Here is a 23506-nt window from a genome sequence, read left to right as displayed (position 1 = left end):
CAATAACAATCTAGGAGCAGGGTGATAAAGGCCTGAACAAAAATGGTGGCCCTTGTGAGCAGAGACATGAATACAATGTGACAGAATTCTGTGAAGATAGAATTGTTGGCTAGTACTTGGTTATTTGATGTTGATAAAGGGAAAGATTAAAGATAACAGAGATTTTAAAACTAAGTGACTAGAAGATTGGTCATACCAGCAAAAGAAACAGAAAAGTTAATGTCCTAATTATATATCAATTAGATACGAAATTGGAGACATCCTATAAACAGTTAGAAATTTATTTTTGAATTTTTTTTTAATTCTGTTAAAAACCAAATAAAGTAGGCAATTCTAGATTCATAGTAGAAAAGAAAAAGAGGTGTACAAGGAACTACTCATCTTGCAGGCTTACTTTTGAAATTTTAAAATTCTGTTAAAAACCAAATAAAGTAGGCAATTCTAGATTCATAGTAGAATAGAAAAAAGGTATACAAGAAGCTACTCATCTTGCAGGCTTTTCTTTTAGAATATAATACGTAAATAATAAATTCAACATGTAATTTTCAAATCTGTTTTACTTGACTTTTTGGCCTTCCTTCTAGTCATATCTGTGTACATTTTTAAATTAAAAATTCTTAAATGGCCCTAGAGAGAGACAAATGGTCAGAATTCCAGAAAACTGAATTTTAATCTTTTACTTCCTGTCAGAGGTGATAAACTCAAGATGTAGAATGTGACATATATTTTTGTAATTTGGATATGGTCAATGTGGCTATTCAATTGTCTTCAAAATACAAAATTATTACAAAGGTATTACTTTCTTTTTTCAAAATTGAGAAGAGTGAGGAGAAGAGTCAGGTCCTTCTCTCTCCCCCAAAATGAAAATAGAATAGAATGAAGGCTAGAAGAAATCATTGATAAGCAGGACAACTTTGGAAGTTTCATTTGGAAGCTGAATTTAAAAAAAGAAAAGCAAATCTACAATAAAGATTTGTAGATTCATGTATATTAATCCTGTTCCACTACATATAAGGAAATATTCATGGTATTTTTTAAACTCACAAAAACAAAAAAGAAAGGAAAAGATAATAGGAAAAAAAGGTAGAGGGGGAAGGGGGGACCATTTGATTTCCATAGTTCCTTCCAATTCTAAATCTATGATTCCATGATCCTCAGGCCTGGAAGGAGCCAAAAAATCAAAAACCAAGGAAACAAGATTCCATACCCAGAAATGGAAGATCAAACCTAGATCCTGTCTAGAGGATTGGTGCAAATGTCAAGTATTTCCCCATATTGGAGTTTTCCCTAGATAGTACCATAAGTTGGAAGAAATATATAAGTCCCTATATCACACAAAACCCAACAGAGGAGGGAGTTGCTTGACTCTAGCAACTCTAAATTTATTCACCTTTATAGAATATGGCAGATTCCACATAGGGTTGAAAATCAATAGCATGAAACTGCATCTCTATAAGAAGGCGTGATTCATTAAAAAGGTGTACATTTTTTCTAGCCCATCTTTAGATCTAGATAAGAGTCTTTTCTATATCTTTTAAGTTGCATTAAATAAACTTCTATTTTCTTTGACTTGGCAGCCTGAAGGCTTGCAGGGAAGTTGAGAGCACCTTTTGGAGGAACATCATATGCTCATATTTCCATCTGTATCATGCCTGGAGGAGGTCTAACTTTACGTCTCTTCTAAGCCCTGGATTTTAATAGTTTTCTCTCTGTTAGAAAACATGTAACTGTAAAGATTTCTCCTTTTTTTCAAGTTCCTCAAAAAGATATTCAGGAAACTAGTGAGTGGAAAGGAAACCATTGAAATGATTTAATAAATACTCTTTCAAAAGAGTTAAGAATTTATATTTATGGCCATAATACTTCATAGAATCATATATATATATATGTATATATATACATATATATATATACACACACATATATATATATATATATATATATATATATAAAAGTGAAAGTTTAAACAAAATCCACTGGCTCCCTAACACCTCCAAGATCAAATATAAAATCCATTAATATTCAACATTCTTTATAACTTGCCCCCCCACCTTCCAATCTTCTTATACCTTACATCGCATTTCCCATCCCCATGTATTCTGATCTAGTTACACTGGAGTCCTGTTCTTGTCCTAAGACACTCTATATTCCAACTCTGGGAATTTTCACTGGCTGTCCCTCATACCTGGAATATTCTCCTTCCTCATCTCTGCCTCCTGGCTTCCTTGTCTTCCTTCAGATACCGGGTAAAAATTCCACTTTCTACAAACCTTTCTGTCTTAATTCTAGTACTTTCCTTTATCAATTGTCTTGTATTTATCCTGTATATCTTGTTTACACATAGTTGTTTGTATATTGTCTCACCCATTAGATTGTGAGCTCTCTAGAGCAAGGAATATCCTTTATGTTTCTTTGTGGTCCCATTGTTTAACCCAGTATCTGACATTAAAAAAAATGTTAAATACTTATTGACTGTATGCCTGGAAGGTATTTTATTTTTAGAGGTCAATTAGTTCAACCTCTTCAATTTTCAAATGAGGAAATTGAGAACCAGAGGCTAAATGTCTTGCTTAAGAATAGACTAGAGGTCAGTAGCAGAGTTGAGATTCAAACTCAGGTTCTGTGACTCCAATTTCAGTGTTCTTTCCACTGCATGATACTGTCTCCCTTAATATTAACCTCTCAAATCTAATACCATAAATTCATAAAAACTAATAATATTACTTCCTCCAAAAATGAGATTAAATATTGGCACCCCTTGTAGTCATAATCTATGACTGATGTCTCTGAAAGGAACAACTACGTAGCGCCACCAGCCGAGTTTACAGAATATAGTAAATTACAAGTGGAATTCTATTCAGCACCTTTTCTCCTTCAAGCAACATAGAATGTCTTTAAGGAAATAATTGCTTTCCTTCACAAACTGTTAGTGTTCTATTTTATCAACTGAACCAATGGTTTATTTTTTAATAACAGCACTAACACAGTCATGCTATTATTTCTCTAAACTGCATTTAATGAAAATCAGCAGGCATGATGTTCTAAAGTAGATGCACAAGAAGATTGTCACTACATCTGACATTTTATTTCCAACTACAGAAATTAAATCCAGTCATTGTTAAGCACTTCAGGTTAAGAATTGTTCAACATTAAACATGATATAATCTGGACTAGAATGCCAGTAAGGTTTTAAATGCTCTCCCTTTCACTATACACAGATCTCATCTTAATGTTGACCCAAATTCTCCACAAGCATCAAGGGAAGACAAATTATATAGCTATAGGTACTTGTAACTAAGAAACAAATATCCAAGATTTTGTTCCCTAAATCCCTTCCCCCAAAAACACAGTCTAAAAGGCCAAAATTCTTATAGAATTTAGCATAAAAATTAGATAACTTCCTACATAAGTTGAAAACCATTTTCAGAAATGTTCTAACATGCTTAGGGAGCTGAGACTTTTTATGAGTGGATGATAAATAATAGCAAACAATCAAGGCAGAATCCAGATTTTGTATTTCACATAACCCTAATATTTAGAACTGTATTCATTAGAAGGTTGAAGACTACATTATAAAGAAACAGTTACAGAAATAGGACTAGCTCCCAAGTATTACTGAGCTTGAGGAAGGAACCTTTATCCTCCCCTCCTCTATGTTATCTGTGGTGATTGACCTCACAGTCTGGCCACCATGGAGACTCACTAGTTGCTGAAGCAAACATGCTTTTCCCTCTTCTAAATATATTGGGGACAAGGAAGTCTTTTAATTGTATATCAGGTTTATGAAGGAGTGCAGCCAACCCATTAGCAATGGAACAACTAGATGGTATAGTGTATAGTGCCAGACCTGGAGTCTGGAGTCATTTTCCTAGCTATGTGACCCTAGGCAAATCATTTAACCTTTGTGTCTTAATCCACTAGAGAATGAATTGGCAAACCCCCACCCTGTTTGTCAAAGACCCAAATAGGGTCATGAAAAGTTGAACACAACTGAAATGACTGAATAACCACAATAACATAGTAATAAAGGGTGACTAACATCACTTTCATGCTATTCCTCAATCCTAGGCTGTCATTTTATTTAATGTGTGTGTGTGTGTGTATAATTTTAAATAACAAGTTCTATATGGATCTAGGTATATCTTATAAAAATTTGTTTCTCATTAATAAACTTGTTATCACTTTCTCTTTAATTAATTAGAGTTCCCTACCCTAGAAAATAAGTATTAATTATTTTATTTGAATTATATAACCTCTTTTCCCCAATAGTATTTATTGATCTTTAAATAAATAATGAAATTAACTAATACATTTATTTGGCAAATGAGAATGCAACTCAAGTAGCCTCAAATTCTTAATAAAACAGTAGTTCAAGATTGTGATTAAATCTTTTAAAAATCTTTTGGCTATTTCTCTTCAAAATTAGTCTTCTTTTCAATAATCACTGGAAACATTTCATTAACTTGTCCCAGGATTTGGCAGTTATTCATAGATTCATCATAAAACTGCCTTTATAAAGTTTTTTCTAACACACAATTAAAATTGTTACAAAAAGAAAGAAATTTTTCTTGAGCTTCTTTCTGTCTTCTCCACATATTCTTCATAGATCTTCATGGCTCTCAGATAAATTACAAAGATCTTCTCCCTGATTCCAAAGGGAGGAATATTTCATTTTTTTACTTGTATTTTATTTTTTCCAATTATGTTTCTGAAAAAGGCTATACATGTACAATCATGTTAAACATATTTCCATATTAATCATATTGTAAAAGAAGAATCATAAAAAAAGAGAAAGAAAAAACAAATTGTAAAGCAAAAATAGTAGGCATTCAGACTCCAGAGTTCTCTGGATGTGGATGACATTTTCCCTTACAAGTCTTTTGGTCACTCTATTGCTGAGAAGAGCTAAGTCTATATCACAAGTGATCATCACACAGTGTTGTTATTATTGTGTACAATGTTCTCCTGGTTCTTCTCACTTTACTCAGTATCAGTTCACATAAATTTTTCCCAGTTTTTCTGAAATCTTCCTGCTCAAGATTTCTTATAGAACAGTAATATTCCATTGCATTTATATACCACAACTTGTTCAGCCATTCCCCAATTGATGAGTATCCTCTTACCTTCCAATTCTTTGCCACCACAAAAAGAGCTACTATAAATAATTTTTCTTAACTTTTTTGTGATTTCTTTAGGATACAGATATTGTGTCAAAAGTTATGCACAATTTTATAGCCCTTTGGGCATAGTTCCAAATTATTCTCCATAACAGTTGAATCAGTTGACAACTTCACCAGCAGTGAATTAATTTCTCAGTTTTCCCACATGCTCAGAGAGAAATATTTTAACTTATGTCATTTTCTCAGCAATCACCTGGAAATGGTCAGTACATACTTTTCATGGAATAATTTGTATGAAACTTACAACTTACAGTTTTGATAAGGAAGGAATTGCATATCATCTCTTTCTTTTCTGCAGATTTTTAATAGTTCTTCATAGATCACATGTAAAATATACCTTTTTTCTGACTCTACAGTGAAAAACACTTCATAACAGGTAATACCTCCCATTGGAGACTTCATTTTTTTGTATTTTAATTTTTATCTTAAATATTTTAAAAACATGGAAAAATAATTTTGAACATTCATTAAAGAATTTTGAACTTCAAATTCTCTTTCTCCTTCCCTTTCCTCTCCCTTTATTGAAAAGGTAAGAATTTGGTAGTGATACATGTTCAGTCATACAAGATATATTTTCATATTAGTCATGCTATAAAAGGAAACACAACCCAAAAAACAAAAAATAAAGTTAAAAAAATATGCTTTGATTTGAATTCAGACTCCTTCAGTTCTTTCTCCGAGATGGATAAAATATTTTATTATAAGTCTTTTGCAATTATCTTAAATCACTGTATTACTGAGAATAGAAATTCAAAGTCATTCATAATTGATCATTAGGTAATATATACATATATAACAAAATATAATATATAATAATACTGGGCAGCTAGGTGATGCAGCAGATTGAGCACTGGTCTTGGCATCAGGAGGACAGAAGTTCGAATCTGGCCTCAGATACTTGACATTTATGAACTGTGTAATCTTGGGCAAGTCACTTAACCTTGAATGCCTCTCATCCAGGGCCATCTCCAATCATCCTGATTCATCTCTGGCCACTGGACCCAGATGATTCTGCAGGAGAAAGTAAGGTTGGTGACTAAGCACAGTGATGCCTCACTCAAATCCAGTTCATGTGCTTGTCATGATGTCACCTTTCTTACTGTCATGATCTTCTTTGAGAATGAAGGACAAGCATCATCATTATATATTATTATACTGTGTACAATGTTTTCTTGATTTTACTGTCTTCACTAAAAGAAGACAGTCTTTACTGTCTTCTTCCAGATTTTTCTGAAACCATCCTGCTTGTCATTTTTTATAGCATAAATAATATTCCATTAATATCCACCACTCTTCAACCATTCTCCATTTTCTCATTTTCTAATTCTTTTTTTTAAGGTTTTTGCAAGGCAATGGGGTTAAGTGGCTTGCCCAAGGCCACACAGCTAGGTAATTATTAAGTGTCTGAGGCTGGATTTGAACTCAGGTCCTCCCGATTCCAGGGCTGGTGTTCTATCCACTGTGCAACCTAGCCGCCCCCCTCATTTTCTAATTCTTAATTAGAATTAGAAAACTACAAAAAAGAGCTACTATAAATATTTTTTGTACTTATATGTATTTTCCTTTTAAAAAAAACTTTCTTTAGGATACAGACCTAGTGATGATATTGCTGTGTCAAAGGGTATGTGCACAGTTTGATAACCCTTTGGGGCATAGTTCCAAATTGCTCTTCAGAATAGTTGGATCAGTTCACAACTCTACCAACAATGAATTATTGTCCCAGTTTTCCCACACCTCTTCCAGTATTTATCATTTCCCTTTTCAGTACAAGATAGCACCTTAGAATTGTTTTAATTTGTGAAAAGTAAATCTATTAATATGATTGCTTTTATTTTTAGTTTGTAGGATTAAATTCCTTTCTTTAGGAAAAGCTAGCCCTTAACTGAACTAAGCCAGACTAACATAGAGAATCTCTTAAGTCTAAATTATCTATAGACTTAGTGAATAGATTGAAAAAACTTTATTTTTAGTAGCAGTAATTTAAAATAAGACACAATAAAGTTATCATAAGATTATAAGGATTTTTTAAAAAGCTGGGATTTCCTTTCTAGCAGAAAGGGTTGACCAAAGACTAAGTTCCTTTTCTGGTAGCTGGAGAAAGTTTAACCAGAGTTTAAATTACTCTTTTCAGTCTTGGTATATAAGTTCCCCTTTTTATCTTGAACTAGAGTTATTTGAATAACTGAATCTTCCAAGGAAGGAGTAGGAGAGAGGGTGACTGACAAGTTCCTCCTTCCCAGTATTTTATTCTGGTTTACAAAAGGTACCATCTACAAAGAAAGAACTTCTGGAAAGAATTAAGAAAGCTGGAGAGAAGTTAACGAATCAGATAACTAGCTTTGTCCAATTGACTTATGTTCAAAATAAGCTTCTGTCATTTTAAAAATTCTTTTCTGTTACAAAAACTCAGTTCTATAAATCACTCCTGTCTCTGCAGAAGAGTTAAGTGACCTGATTTGGTTTGTGAATGCTACTTTGCAAATTAAATCATAGACAGCTCAGTAACTTTGTCCTCGATTTCCTTTTTATTTCAGATAATTAATTTTAACATGTCTAAATTCAAAGAAGATTTCAAAAACTGCCAACACAAACTGCTTTTCTCAACATCTCATTTGCAACTATACTCTTAGAGAGATTTTAATAATCTATATAGCCTACATAAAATAGACATTCAAAACAGAAGTGACATATGCAGCTACATATGGCCTTGAAACATTGATATGGATGAATTATTATAGTAATGAATACTGTTAAGTGACTTGCCTATGGCCATATGGAGATTCATAGAATTTACCTTAGAGATCATCTAGCTTTTTTGACCCCTCCCCTATTTAACCTAAAAAAAAGACTCAGCAGATTTTTTTTTTCCTTAATCTAGGTCCCAGAGATAATAAATAACAGAACTTGAGAAGAGTTGAGAATTGAACCTTAGGACTTTTTACTCCAAAACCAGTCCTCTATTTCAGTGTTTCTCCCTCGTATATAAATATGCACTGGCTACTTTATTCCAGTTCACTGTTCCCCACTCAAGGAATTAATGAGAGCTTCCATAAATAAATAATTTTATGCTGGAGAAAGGGGGGCTGGGGGAAAACAAGTTGAAAGAATTTTTTTTCTACCAGTAGATTAAGGGACAAGTAGGTGATGCATTGGATAGAGCACAGGACATAGAGTCAGGAAGACTTGAGTTCAAATTCAGCCTCAGACATTTACTAGCTATGTGATCCTGTGTAGTCACTTAACCCTGTTTGCCTCAGTTTCCTAATATATAATGAGGAAGAGAAAGAAATGATAAACTACTCTTGTATCTTTGCCAAGAAATGAGATCAACAAGAATTCAACATGACTACAAAAGACTGAACAAATGATAACTGAAGAAAGATATGAAAAATGCTACATATATATTATATATTTACTATATATTGTATATTTAATATATATATATGGATTATGATTTATACCTTTTTTTTGGTTTTTGGTTTTTGCAAGGCAATGGGGTTAAGTGACTTGCCCAAGGTCACAGAGCTAGGTAATTATTAAGTGTCAGAAGTTGGATTTGAACTCATGTCCTCCTGACTCTGGGGCTGGTGCTCTATCCACCAAGCCACCTAGCCACCCCCTAGTTTTCTTTTTTTTAAGTTTCCTTTCTTGTTCATACTCATCACAAAGCTATCTTCTCAGAGGTTATAGTTTCTGGTTACATTAACACATTCATTTTCATAGGGCCAGCTTGAACAAAATTGTGAGGTAGAAGGTTTGCCTATGATTCCCTCACCACTGATCCTTTTTTTTCCCTTCTAATATCCTCTACCCTCTCCTTTCTCAAGTGCTCAGTGACTTTATGGTCTCACTTAGTCCTTCAAAAACTTGACTTTGTAAAGGGAATTAAATCATTCACAGGAAAAAAATTTATGTATTTTACACACACACACACATATAGCATGAAGTTGGAAATCAGGTTATTAGAAGGAGGTAAATGTTTTCATGCTTTAGATGTCTATTCTGTGTCATATATTTTATAAATATTAGCTCATTTGATATTTACACATCTCTGATTTAGGCACTATTATTATCATCTTAAAAATTGAGAAAACTGAAGAAGTCAGAGGTTAACTGCCCAGTGTCACACAGATAGTGAGTGCATTAACCTGAACTGGAGCTCAGGTCCTCCTGACTTCAGATATTGTTCCACCTGGATGTTACTCTGTAAATGAAAGGTATTTTTGAAGGAAAAATATTAGTCCATAAGTTAAAATTCCTCTCTATAATTACTTGTAAAACCTGTTGACATTTTTCCATCCTCCTATCTCCCTTACTTCAAAAATTTCAGGCAATTATTTTTGTATTTTCATAAATTATTCTTAATAAAGCTCATAATGAACTGAATGTTTTGGATAGAACAAGCTGTTTGTATGTGTTTGTGTGTGTTTGCGGCTTTATTCCTATTTGGTTCTTCTCAGTCCATCTGTCAAATGCAGAACTTAAACCTAACAGAGTTAGAATGTGTCTATTACATTCTGGGCATCTCATTAGGGAATTAATTATATTATGAGCTGGAAGGAATATTTAAAAATGCACTGGTAACTAACATCTATGATTATAGGAGAGACTCCTATAAGCTGTGTAGGCTACCTTGGAGAATGACCCAGTATATCTAATCTCTTAGTAGGAAGGTCCTAAAGGTCCACACTTAAAACTGTGAGCAAAGAGTGACACCAGGAGCACTGGGGCCACAGAGTGGATAATGACACTTCTGTTCCAGTCAGCAGTTTTCATGATAGGTTAGACTCATCTCTTATATGGCCCTTACCCTCTTACATGCAGTTTTAGTTATTGTTCGGTCATATCAGACTTTTCCTGATCTCATTTAGTGTTTTCTTGGCAAAAAAAATACTGGAATGATTTGCTATTTCCTTCTCTAGTTGATTTTACAGATGAGGAAACTGAGACAGATTAAGTGATTTGCCCAGATAAGTGTCTGAGACTGGAATTGAATTCAGGTCTTTCTGATTCCATTTAAGTATTTGCCATCTGGATGTTACTAGGTAAATGAATGTATTTTTGAAGATAGAATAATAGACCATAGCTTACATTTCTTCTCCCTGGAAAGAGAATGGGAGAAGGAAATACCAAATCTTGGATCCTTTAGAAGCTTCTAATGAGAAATTGCCCCATCTTTCATGGACTCTGGGTAGTTTCACTTCCTTTCATCTTAGAAAGTAAGCCACCTTCCAACAGTTTTAACTCTTTGGTCTCCCTCCTCCATGGGAAGGAATCATCTGTGGTCTACAAGATCTTCCACTAACAACATGGTTGAGAGGCCTTCATAGTTCTAGAGCTGAGTAAACAAAGGAATGTGAGAGACCAACCCAAGTCAGTGACTACTCTACTGGGCTGCCTTCTCTGCCCACTCTGCTACTCCTGGGACCTATCATGCTGTCCATTCCAGTGCCCCTGGAACCCTATGCCGCTGTCTTCTCTCCTCCTGATGGGGTCTAAAATGCTGCTCAGCGTCACTGAGCAGCGTCCACTGCTGCTAGAGCCCACTGTTTCCCATTCCTGCCAGAGCCAGTGTGCTGGATAATCATTATTGGGGGCTGATTACTGCCAACCTTCTGATTGGACCTAGGGATACCCTATTATGACAAGATTCACCTCTGGAATGTTCATCTCAGGATTACTATTCATTTACCTGGGCTCAAAGAAAAAGACCAAAGCAGAAGAGATGGCCAGGGATTTCTCTAGGCCAGTGCATTTGCTCTAGCTGCCAGGTGCAAGGGACTACCAACTCTGCCAGGGTGGGAAGGGTAACCAAGACAACTGAACCTCATTTAGCATGTTTGCCCACATCTCCAATTCTGGAAAGTTCTCTGGAGATATAAGCTCTGTCTTTTCAAGTGAATCTTCCAGAGCCTTGCACTGAGGAATAAGTGATTTGAAACAGTCCATTCAGAGATAGCTTTTAAACCATCTCTAAATTCTAATCTTTAGTAAGGACTAGAGTGTCGTATAGTCAAGAGAACTGGAGATCACTATCACCCCCAAATACAAAAGTTATGCAAATCCAACAAATGACAATTTATAATATTTAGCATTCTTAGGTTATGGTCTTTTGAGACTTAGAACATAGAGCACATTCACATCTGTCATAAGTAGTTGAATTCCCACAGAGAGTTTACTTTCTAATGCTTCCCCTTAAAGGGAAATGGGATGGGGGCGGGGGGAGAGAAGAAGAATTACCTCACAGTCTGTGGCCATCAAAAGCACCAGCTAGGGAGCAGCTAGGTGGCACAGAGGAGAAAGCACGAGCCCTGGAATTAGGAGAATCTGAGTTCAAATTTGGATTCAGACACTTAATAATTAGGTAGCTGTACAGCCTTGACCAAATACCCCATTGCCTTGAAAAAAACAAAACAAAAAACAAAAAACAAAGCAAAAACCAAAAAGGGCCAGCAGAAGCATAACTGGAACTACAGAAGTCACATGTTTAAGGGCATATAAATTAGAATCTCAGTTCACCTATTTTCCTTGCCTCACACTCCAATCTAATATTGCCATTGAATCCAAATGCATTTCAAGATAAATCAGGTTAAATGGAGGTTCAGGTTCAAGACTAAAGTGAAATGAGTAAACCATCTGACAATGAACAAAAACAGATTTATATGATGATAGTAAGGAGAGAATATTCATTTGGGGCGCAGCATGGGAATAGTAAATAAATAAATAAAAAAATAAATGAAATAAACTAATGGATAAATAAAGTTTACTTATTCTAAGAGATAAATTTATTATCCCTTTGTAAGTAAATCCAGGGGAACTGTCTCAAAACACTAGAGAATCAAATAATTTGACCAGATTCACGCAACTAGCACACATGAGAAACAGAATGTAAGCCTTGGTCTTCCCAATTCTAATCTGGAATCTAGAAGTCTATTCTATTCCTAATTCTAATGTAGAATCATAGGCACTGTACCAAGCTACTTTCGACACCTCTAAAGGAAAATAAAATAAGATATAGAATGCATTTTTAGAATGCTCAACTGGTTAATGCTTTCAATTAAATTTTATTCTTGTCACATAAATAAGCATTGGATAAACAAAACTGTTTCAAACTGAGTTAAGCAATCACCTGAATCAGTCCAATGAACTAGCCATAATAGAAAGAAAAATACTTCAGCCACCTTGAATTTGGGAAAGCAAATTGTTATTGTAATAAATTATATTTCCACTGGACAAACATGATTATTTTTCCTATTTACTTTTGACCTATTCCAGCATGTAATATCTTTAATTGTAAAATGCCTTACTGTTTTTGGATTTAACATGGAAAATGCATTTCCTTGTATTTTCTACTATAAAATGAAAATAAACAGCTATAGCCTGAGAAATAGTAGCCCCCAACAAGTAACTATTACAGATAGTTAAATCTAAAACCATTGATTTTAAGAGTAGGAAGGGGTTCTTAAAGATTTAGCTTCATATACAAGGCAATTTTGCCCCAGATTGCTGAGGTGATTTTTCTCAAGGTCACACAATTAGTCTGTGACAGAGACTTGATTCTAACTTAGGTTTCTTGATGCCAAAGTGCATACATAGCCTTTTTACAACAATATACTATTTTTTAAATCAATAAGAAATGGAAATGCAATCCTTATCAAAAACCTTTTTATTTCTATGAATTTAATAAACATTAGAAACATAGAAAATATGTTCAAATAGCTAATTTATGCTTTGATTGGTCTTGTATGTGTTTGTCTCTTCCCAAATTTGGTAAGCTTTCTCAAGTTACTATTTTGTTGTTGGATTCTGGAGTTTCTCTTTTTATAATCACCTAACCATTTCAACATATTCTTTATACATAACCTATGGTGGGCTGATAGGACTTGATTGTGTGAAATGTTTTTTTCTTATTGGATGGTTGTGTACTTCCCTTGTGTTAATCCCTTGTTAATGGACACTTTCTTTGAGCCAGCTGAGACCTGAGTTATGTTGTATTTGTGATTCTAAGAGATTTTATTACTTGGATATTTTAGTTTTCATTATTTTGAGATTTGGGGATTTTGTCTGTTTCACTGATATTGATTCTCTCTGTAAGAGATGAACTCCCCCCCTTCCTCTCCCCACTTACCCACTGTTTGTGTTTGTGTTTGATCTACAAACAGTAGGAGGGAATTCTCTGTCTGCAAATATTTTAGTTCTCTACTTCAACTGGGGAAACCCATAATAAGAACCATTAACTACTTTCTCAACCAAAAAATAGATGAATGTATTTTAAATTCCAGAAGGAAATTTTTGACATAAAAGTTGCCATAGATCATTCATTACCTTGGGTTAGTAACTTTACATGGAAACACATTTGTGATTGGGAGAACTGAGTAATTATTTTTGAAAACATTTAAAGGGAAGTAGCTTAATAGGTAGAATTTGCATACCCCCCATAATAAAATAGCAAAAGACACAAGGAATTACAGAAAAAAAACCTAAATTTTAAATGATCTAAGGTTCAAGATACATGCCCCATTCATCTTATCTCCACAAACCAATTTAAAATTCACACCATTAAACTTCTAAGGGAATGAATAGAGTGGGGAGGGGAAGGAATAACTCTTCATTGCTGAAGCTGGACTTGTGATTTCTATTGAAGAGGCTTCCTCTTTCATGAAAACACATCCATGCCTCATACAGTGAGATATCCATATCTCCTATAGGAATCCACTCAAGTTTGTTGAAGGCTACCTTCCAGGTGTCTTGATATTACATGAATAACCAATGGAGCATAGGGTTGTCCATTGGTCATCCCTTGTCTTGCCTTAGCCAACTTCAGTTTCTGGTCATTCACCTCTCCACTGATGTTCTTATCTCACACAGTTCTTTGTTAGTAATATTCAGTAATCTACTCATGAATAGTATTATGATTTTAAAAAGTGATGAAGAAGGAGTATATTAACTACTGATTTATATACCTAATTTCTCATCTCTACACAATATTTCTAAGAATGATTTATTTTCATGTTGAGGATATTTCTGATGAAAATATAAAAAAACAGGTGAGCTTTTGTAAATAATATACAACAGGTCACATCCTTACCAGTTACATAATGACCTGAAAGATGTGGGAAATACAAGATTGCTCTATACTTACTCTTTATTGACTAACTCCCCAAAATTTTATTCAATAGAATAAGATACTACCTTAAATCTTCTCAAATAAAGTGTTCCCTGTTAGTATGCTAAGTTCATATAAGGCTCCTTGATTGTTCTTAATCCAGACCCAAATCAAGTGAGATATATTCAACAAAGGTACTGGCTTCAAAGAGTTCAAAAAGAACAGAATTCTCCATGTACTCATAGATTTGGAATTGGAAGGAGGTTTTGTTGTTATTCAATCATTTCAGTGTATCCTACTCTTCATGAGTCCATTTCATTCCATACTGGGATGGTTTCTTCAATTCATTTTACAATTGAGAAAGTGAGGCTAACAAGGTTAAGTGACAGTTAATGTCAGGCTATATTTGAACTCAGATAAATCTTCTTGCCTTTGGGCCCAACACTCTAACCACTTCAACATCAGCTGTCCTGTTAGGGGGGATGTAACAGAACATACCAAGACGGGAGAGCATGGAAATTAATAGGGGCACTGTGCACATCAAATACATTTGTAAATTAATTTCTTAATTTCAGAGTGATAAGTCTTACAATAATAAACTATATGACATAACATATGTATATAACATTTAACATATAACATAAAAATATCACCAAGTTCATATATATGTAATAAAAACCAAGGAGCATTTGCATTATGTTATGGTAGTGCAAGTATTGGGGCATAGTAAATAGTAGAAAGTGAGTTTTATGGTGTTATATGTGGAAGAGAAGGCTGGCATTATTGACTATAATATTCACTGGTTTCATTTCATTAAATTTTTGCATCACTGCAAATTACTTAATCCTATTTGCCAACACATTTACCACAGTGTCTCATTTTCACCTTCAGGAATTTAATACCTTTTGAACCATAGAGCCAAGAAGTCTAAACTAATTTAATAAGTTTGCTAAGATTTGGGGAACCTAAACTGTTACTTACATCTTCAATGGGAAATAGCTAGCAGTATGCCTCCCATATGTTATTATCTGAGGGGAAAAATTTGGTCATAGAACACCGGAAGAGTTTTTTTTGGTTATTTTTTTTAATTCCTTAGTTTTATTTAAGTTTAAATTATCTTCAGTGGTCATTGATCAGTATTCTTACCAAGTTTAGAATTTATTGTATCTTTTATCACTCTAAGGAAATAATAAAAGATCAATTTTGAAATAATTTCTCTTCTTTCCCAAACACAAATGAGGAACAAAGTAACTTTTAAGAAAGTTCCTTTCCTCAACTATGTTTTTTTTCCTTTTATATCTAAAAAGCAGCTTGGTAGCATAGTGAAAAGAGTGTTGGGCCTGAAGCCAGGAAGTTAAAATATTGGATACTTGCTAGCTATGACTCTGGGCAAGTCACTTAGTCCTGCAAAGAACTGCATAGTTTTTTTGACAAGAAAACCTCAAAAGGGGTTATGAAAAGTCATATATAATTGAAATGACTAGCAACACATTTGAAGAACTGCTATCTTTCTTTCCATTTTAACTCTTTATAAAAGTTATAATAAACCTTGCATTCACAGGCAGCTAAGTAAATCACTATCAAGATATTCATTAATTATGCAAAAATTTTTAACAAGGGAACACCAAGGGACCTGGTAAAGTGACCAACTAGCAGGAAAGACTCCAGGAGCTGGAAGAAGAAGAAGAAGAAGAAGAAGAAGAAGAAGAAGAAGAAGAAGAAGAAGAAGAAGAATTACTCTAAGTAGCTTTATTTGGGGAGTCCAAGTACATAAAGAATCTAAAATACCTCTCATCATGGCCTGTATCAGGTAGATGCAGTATTAAGTTGATGTATTCTTCCATCTAACAGCTTTGTTCATGTATCATCAGGAGGACAATGCCCTGACATTGGTAACCATGATAAGTTTAGGAAAATGTTCACTAGGTAACTATGATGAAGATATTTTATTGTCATTCAAAGAAAAGCTCTCCCATACTCACATCCACAAAAATATAAAACAAAAACAAAACTCTTCAATTTCAATAACAATGACACTCACAAATTTATTCCATGAATAAATTCAGAAGTCTTTGCAATGGCTGGTTTTCCCACTAAATAATAATGACTTCTAGAGAGGAAAAATAAAGCAGTCTGAGCAGCTCTTTGTGGTAGAAGAACCTGATCTCTATATACCTGGAACATCTTGTTTTCATGGGGATTGCACTGATACATACTCCATGAAGTATATGCATGGGTTCGGTGCTGATGGACTTAGACTTTGAGATAATGAAGCAATTGTGGCATTTAAAAAGTTTGAGAAAGAAAATTTCTGAGCAATGTCATTTTATTAATAATTTCAGAATTTTAATTAGAAGAGTTCAGTAGCAAGCACTTTCAAATGCCAAAACCAAAAATGGTGGCAGGCTCCCTGCTTATATGCCTTGGTTAACAATTAATGAGAGAATGAATATGACAATGAGGGTCTTCTAAGTTTCCCCTGTCTTAGGCAATCTATCCAAAGAATTTATCCTTACCCAAGCCTGAATAGAGCACAATGCTTCCCCAACTGGGTGGGATCTGAGCAAGATAGTTAATAAAGTTAATCTAATCTCATGATCAGTAATATCCTTCAAGGACTGAACATTTCAAATGAGGACTTTAAAAAAAGGGAGGAATTCTGGATCTCCCCAAGTCATTGGTTATTAATAATCATTTGTCTCACAAAGTCTTTATTAAGCTCTTGGTCCCTGTGACAGTAGCAAGGAAGATCAGCAAGGTCTTATCAAAGGATTAATCACTGAATCAATAAAAACTATTCACATTTATTCATCTTAAAAAGAATAATTCTACCTTCTTGTACTTCTTGTACTTTTCATCTGATAAGGAAAGTAGAGTCTCTTCTACTCTGTCTTTTAAACTTTTCCTGGAGTAAGCACAAGATTCCCCTCTTTTCTCAAGTATCTATAGTGACTCTTGACACTTTGCAGTTAAGAAGACATATGCTGATCTAGACAAAAGTGAGATAGGAACTCAAACGTTTAACTTGCCTCTCCTGCTTTATCTTTCTTTCCTTGAACATAAGTGACTGAACAGTGATCATGAAAAATTAACTTTTGGGGAGTAGCTATCATATGAGATCAGAAGTCCCTATCAGCAGGAAGAATTTTCTTTCACAGAATCCTTCTCAGAGAAGATGTCTACCACCAGGAAAATAAGTCCAAGTCATTTCATGACTTGTCAGAAGATAGGACCAGAGTGAAACTGCAATGGCTATCTATTTCACATGTTTTAAATATAACCTTATGGTGACTCTTCTAAAAATATACAGCTAATTGTATCATGTTTTAAATCTTTGTCAATAATTGTTTTTGAGTCTTTTGTGTCAAGTACTGAGGAATAAAAAGGTGTCTTCCTCATCCTTCCATGCTTTTTTCAAAGAGACCCTCTTGGTCCATTTTTTGGGAAGACCCTTAACATAAGCCAAGCATAAGCTTTACATTAATTTCTTTGGGGATCTGGAGGTAGAAGTATAAAGAGCCAAAGAGAAAGAAAAATTAAAAGGCAAACAAACTTGACCCTTTTCTTGAGAATCCAGGCTTCCATAGGACTGAACCCAGTACTCTTATCAGTCTAGAAGCCAAGCCAGAGGTTCCATACAGATAGGATTTTCCAAAGTTTATTGAATTTAGTTCTTTTACACAGAAAAGTTACATGTGATAAAAGGAGAATGAGCATAGTGTTTCTCTTACTAAGAAATCTAAGAAAGCTCAATCTTAGAAAGATAAAATGCCACATTATTTCTAATTGGTGGCCTATCCATTCTTGTATGTATCTAATTCCATCCAGTAAATATTTATTAAGTAACTGTTATGACTTAATTTAATTGGCTATTTTCATTTAGTTAAGTTACTTGACTTTATCTATTTACTAAAATTATAGAAGCTCTGATATTTACATGACTTTTGATGATGAATTCTTTAACGATTGTTTCTCTCTGAAAAATGTTAAAAATGTTGGCCTAGAATATTGTACTTATAAGAGATATTGGTTAGTAGTAAATAGAAGGCTTGACTTGGAGTCAGCAAAATTTAATTTCAAGACCAATCTCTGATAGGTATATAATCCTGACCAGGTAACCAGGCATATATTAAGTATCATCTACCTCGCTATATTGTTGAATGAGTTCCTTATACCAATGAAATCTCATTTCAAGATTACATACACACACACACACTCATATGTATATGTTTTCATGTATACATATAGAATATAAGTGTGTATGTGTATAAGTGTGTGAAAATCACTATGCTAAGCAACTCGAGAATAGAAAAAATAATAAAACCTTATTCCTGCCTTCAGTGAGTTTGGATTAAACTTTTGATAGCTTTATTGAGAAACTTCTAGGATTGTGGCAATAAAAACTTAGAATAGTATTGTTCTCATTGATCTATCATCTATGTATTTATCTAAACCTTTTTTGAACATTTTTTTATTGGGGAGAGGCCAAATTCTTCCATAGGCCTGTAATAAACTGTCAGTGTAATTTGAATACTCTTACAGGTCACTAAGGTATATCAATTACCACTTAGTTGCACCACTTAGTTGCAAACTTGATGACAGCACAAATAAGGCATAAGATAAAATCAATTTTCTGAAGTGGTAAACCATTTGACTATTCTGAATTCTTCCTTATCCCCTCAGCAGGACTCCAGAAGAGGAAAACATTCTGATTTTTTGATGCTTAATAATAAAAAATGGCATCCATCAAAATGACCTTCTGGTCCCCAGCAATGGTTTGGCATTAATCCTATTATTTCATGATTTTTTTTTATCAAGGCAGCACAGCTGCCATTTTATCGTACACTAAGTGAATTGAAGCTCTCAGCTGGTGTATATCACACTTTTAGATGTGTGAAACACTGATATCCACAACATAAATCACTACTCCTTTTCCTCCTGAGACCATGCACTCGATTCAGTATCTACATTAGAGCTGTCAGGAGCCTATCAGCTCAGTGTCAGGAAAATAATCCAACACCATCTCACAGACAGAAGATGTGATGCTTTCTAAAAATATATAGACATTTACACTTCCTGCAAACCAGTGTATAATAGAAGTAATATATTGGCTGATCCCTAAGAATAGGCTTGTCAGAGTCCTAGAAATTTAACACAATCATCAGTGTTGTCATTTCTAAATAGGACATTGTTTTCCTGTATAGACTCTTGGGTGCAATCAGAAGGATCTGAGCCCCCCACCCCACCCCAGTCACTCCATCAGAAGAGAGGAGAAAATCTCCTTCTCTTGAGTAGTCTCAGGTGTTGGAACAAAAGCTTCCATGTGGATTGTAGAATTCTCCCACTAAAAGGAAAACAAAAGTTGAGCAAACAACAAGATCAGAAAATACTTTATTCATTAAAACGTGTGATTTTTAACAGTTGGGGACCAATACAAAATATGGTGTTAACTGTCTTGAAAGTTAGGCCTTTTTTAATTCCATTTTCAAATATCTGAAGGAAGGCAGATAAGCACAATAGTCCTTTTATTGAACTTTTTCCCTTTTGGGTAAAAAGTTTGTTATGAATGGTCTCTTTGTTCTAACCAATGAATTTCACAAATCCACTTTTCTGTGCTCTCACTATACAGATGTATCTTAGTCCAAATTCCTGATGCACCTTTGAGAATTAAGAAGTTTTTTGGAAGTACCATTTCTTTCTTCCACTTCCTTGGAAGTTGTGTCTTCTTTTTACAAGCTAGTGTTAGTTTGGACTCGTTTAAGAAGAATATCCCACAATCCAGCAGAGAATTGCTGCGCCTCATTTGTCCTTCCCAAGGCTCTATGGTTTTCAAATGCCTATTAAATCTTATGCAACAATCAATTCAAATACACAAGTTTGGCTATTCAAATTACTTTTCCAAAAGTACTTTAAAATGCATTAAATTATTAATTGCCTGCTGGTACTTTAATCAAATGGGAAAATTGACATGGCCAGAGGCATGTATTTTTGTGGAAAGGAAATTTATTTAAGAAGAAACAGCAGCTCTTACTGCTTAATTTAAACTGAGAAAACTGTGGAAAATCAACTGCTCTGGAAAATTAATAAAACATTTCCAGCTGCAAACAGTGACTAATTGTACAAGATGAAGACTGCCCAGAATTAATAACTTGCAGTCTTCTGTGTGAAGAACCCCCTACTAGTTCAATTTACTGGGAGATTAAATTACTTCTAAGTTTGCCATATTAAAACAAAACATGAATAAAATGTCAGCGAAAGCACATCTATTATTTACTGTCTGTGATACGGATATAATTATTTCCAAACAACTACAATGTGATGTGACCGGTAATATTGAAATTACTTTCTGGTAAGTGAATCTACCTTGATTTCTTTACACACTCACATACCTCCCCCAATTCTAAAAGAAATCTTTAAAAAAAAAAGTCCTAAATGAAATTCCTCCAAAGGTATTTTCCAGCCACCATGGCTATTTCCTGCCTTATGAGACATACTCAGTCAACACACCTAGAACATCTTCTCATTGCCATAGAGATAATTTTTGAGAAGCCTTCTTGGAAGAGAAGCATAGAAGCTCATTGGTTTGAATTGAAATGAAATAAAAGTATTTACTATGGCATAAGGAAATCTAGAACTTAAAGGCTTCTGACCCTAGTATAATCCTTAGTATAAGGTTCTTAATTGAATATTTTTCTTTATTTTTACCTTGGAGACAACCATAGAAATAACTTGTAGACAAATTTCACCTTTTTTTCTTATTGTCTTTTGAATTTTACAATTTTTCCCTCCAATCTCGCTTCCCTCCACCCACCCCCCACAGAAGGTAGTCTGTTAGTCTTTACATTGTTTCCGTGCTATAGATTGATCAAAATTGAATGTGTTGAGAGAGACATCATATCTTTAAGGAAAAAATAAAATAGATAGCAAAATTACATAAATTTTAAAATATGAGATTGCAAAATATAAGAGATAAATAAAATAAAAGAGATAGCAAAATTACATAATTTTTTAAAAATTAAAGGTAATAGTTTTTGGTCTTTGTTTAAACTCCACAATTCTTTCTTTGGATACAGATGGTATTCTCCTTCACAAATACCCTAAAATTTCCCCTGGCTGTTGCACTGATGAAATGAGCTAGTCCATTAAGGTTGATCATCATTCCTATGTTGCTGTTAGGGTGTACAGTGTTCTTCTGGTCTACTCATCTCGCTCAGCATAAGTTCATGCAAGTCTTTCCACACTTCTCTGAATTCCCATCTCTCCTGGTTTCTAATAGAACAATAGTGTTTCATCACATACATATACCACAGTTTGTTAAGCCATTCCCCAGCTGATGGAAATTCACTCAGTTTCCAATTCTTTACCACAACAAACAAGGCTGCTATGAATATTTTTGTACTAGTGATGTTTTTACCCTTTTTCATGATCTCTTCAGGGTACAGACTCAGTAGTGGTATTGCTGAATCAAAGGGTATGCACATTTTTGTTGCCCTGGGGGCAAACATTTCACCTTTCTTGAAAGAAAACAAAGTGAACATGAAGGGTACCAGAGATATTGATATATCCATTCTGACTGACCTTGGCTAAGCCAATGAATCTACTTGTAGAATGTATTGACTAACAAAGGGTATTGTCCTTTTAAAAAAAAACTATGAATCCAGGATTTGATTATTGGAGCCACAGATGTAAAAAAAAATAAGGGGAGTAATAGGAGGAGTTAATGCCCTTTTGTCACTCTTCTTGGGACTTTCATACTCTAAAAGATCATCAGAAAGATGTCATCACAGAAAATATTACTCAGTAGTCCTCATGATAGTTGTATTTTCTATTCCAACAAGATTTTTTTTAAAAAATCCTAACAAACAAATTTTCTTTTCTAGAAAATTAATTTTTAAGTGTTCAGAGTTTGACAAATAATTCAGGAAATTCAAGAGGAAATGAATCAAATTGATATATATGATGAGAAGACTTATTAAAGATGAAAATTTTCTTAGTCAAATGACAAAGATTCCCTCAGTCATTTAACCATTTATCCCTTTTAATGCATGCAAAGACAATATTTTCAATCATCTCCTATTGGATATTGCTGGCAGGAATGTCAGAATATTGCTTTAGAGAAAATAAAGGCATGCTATTTAGAGGTACAGAGGCTTATTAATTTCAAGTATAACTGGTTTGGGGTTTACCACGAAAGCTACCTAGACATATCATTGAATTTCTGAGTTTAAAGGGTAATTCAAAACAAGATTTAGGCAATGCCACAGAGAGGAACATTATTTGACACTGTACACCATTCATACTTAATATTTTAGGAGCAAATTACATAAATTAGAGTATTCCTGGAGACCTTACAAGATTTGCCTATGAGCATTGGATGAGACCTGCAACTTTCTCATCATTGCTTAAACAGAAAATCTCTCTCAAGTTATTGTCCTCAGTTTTGCTAACTTTAATTTTTCTTTAGAAACTTTTATTATAGCAATGAAGGCAATTAAGCTTACTTAATCCTGTGAGAAAAATTATTATTAATAACCAATGATTTGGAGATATCCAGAGTTCTCCCTTTTTCTAAAGATTTCATTTCAAAGTTCATTCTCTTGAAGGACATTGCAATGAGAAGATTATATTAACTCTCCTTGATTTTAGTCATCTTGGTCAGACCCCATTCAACCTTACAAAGAATTTAATCTAAAGTGGGGAAGTCCATTGTGTCCTACTCTAGTCTGAGTGGAGGTAGAACCTTTGTCTAGATTGCCCAAGATTGGGGCTAGACTGGATATAGAGATAGTCTCTTTTCTAAGACTGACATGATATTACTCTTCCAGTCTTCACTGGAGATAATCCACTTCTCATTTTTTTTTTAGGGTTTTTTGCAAGGCAAATGGGGTTAAGTGGCTTGCCCAAGGCCAAACAGCTAGGTAATTATTAAGTGTCTGAGACCAGATTTGAACCCAGGTACTCCTGACTCCAGGGCCAGTGCTTTATCCACTGCGCCACCTAGCCGTCCCCATTCTCATTAATTGTTAACCAATTAGTGTTGATTGCCTCCATCTGCAATGCCAACTTTTCCAAAGTCAATATAAGCCATGATGAGCTTGCCACCATGCCAGTCTTTGGTATTCAAGAGTACCACTGTTTTGTGGAGCATATAGGTGGCACAGTGCATAGAGCACTAGCCCTGGATTCGGTAGGACCTGAGTTCAAATTTGACCTAAGACAC

Source organism: Macrotis lagotis, chromosome 4 (genome assembly GCF_037893015.1).
Source record: "Macrotis lagotis isolate mMagLag1 chromosome 4, bilby.v1.9.chrom.fasta, whole genome shotgun sequence".
Lineage (NCBI taxonomy): Eukaryota > Metazoa > Chordata > Mammalia > Peramelemorphia > Peramelidae > Macrotis > Macrotis lagotis.
Note: the sequence above shows the minus strand (reverse complement) of the source record.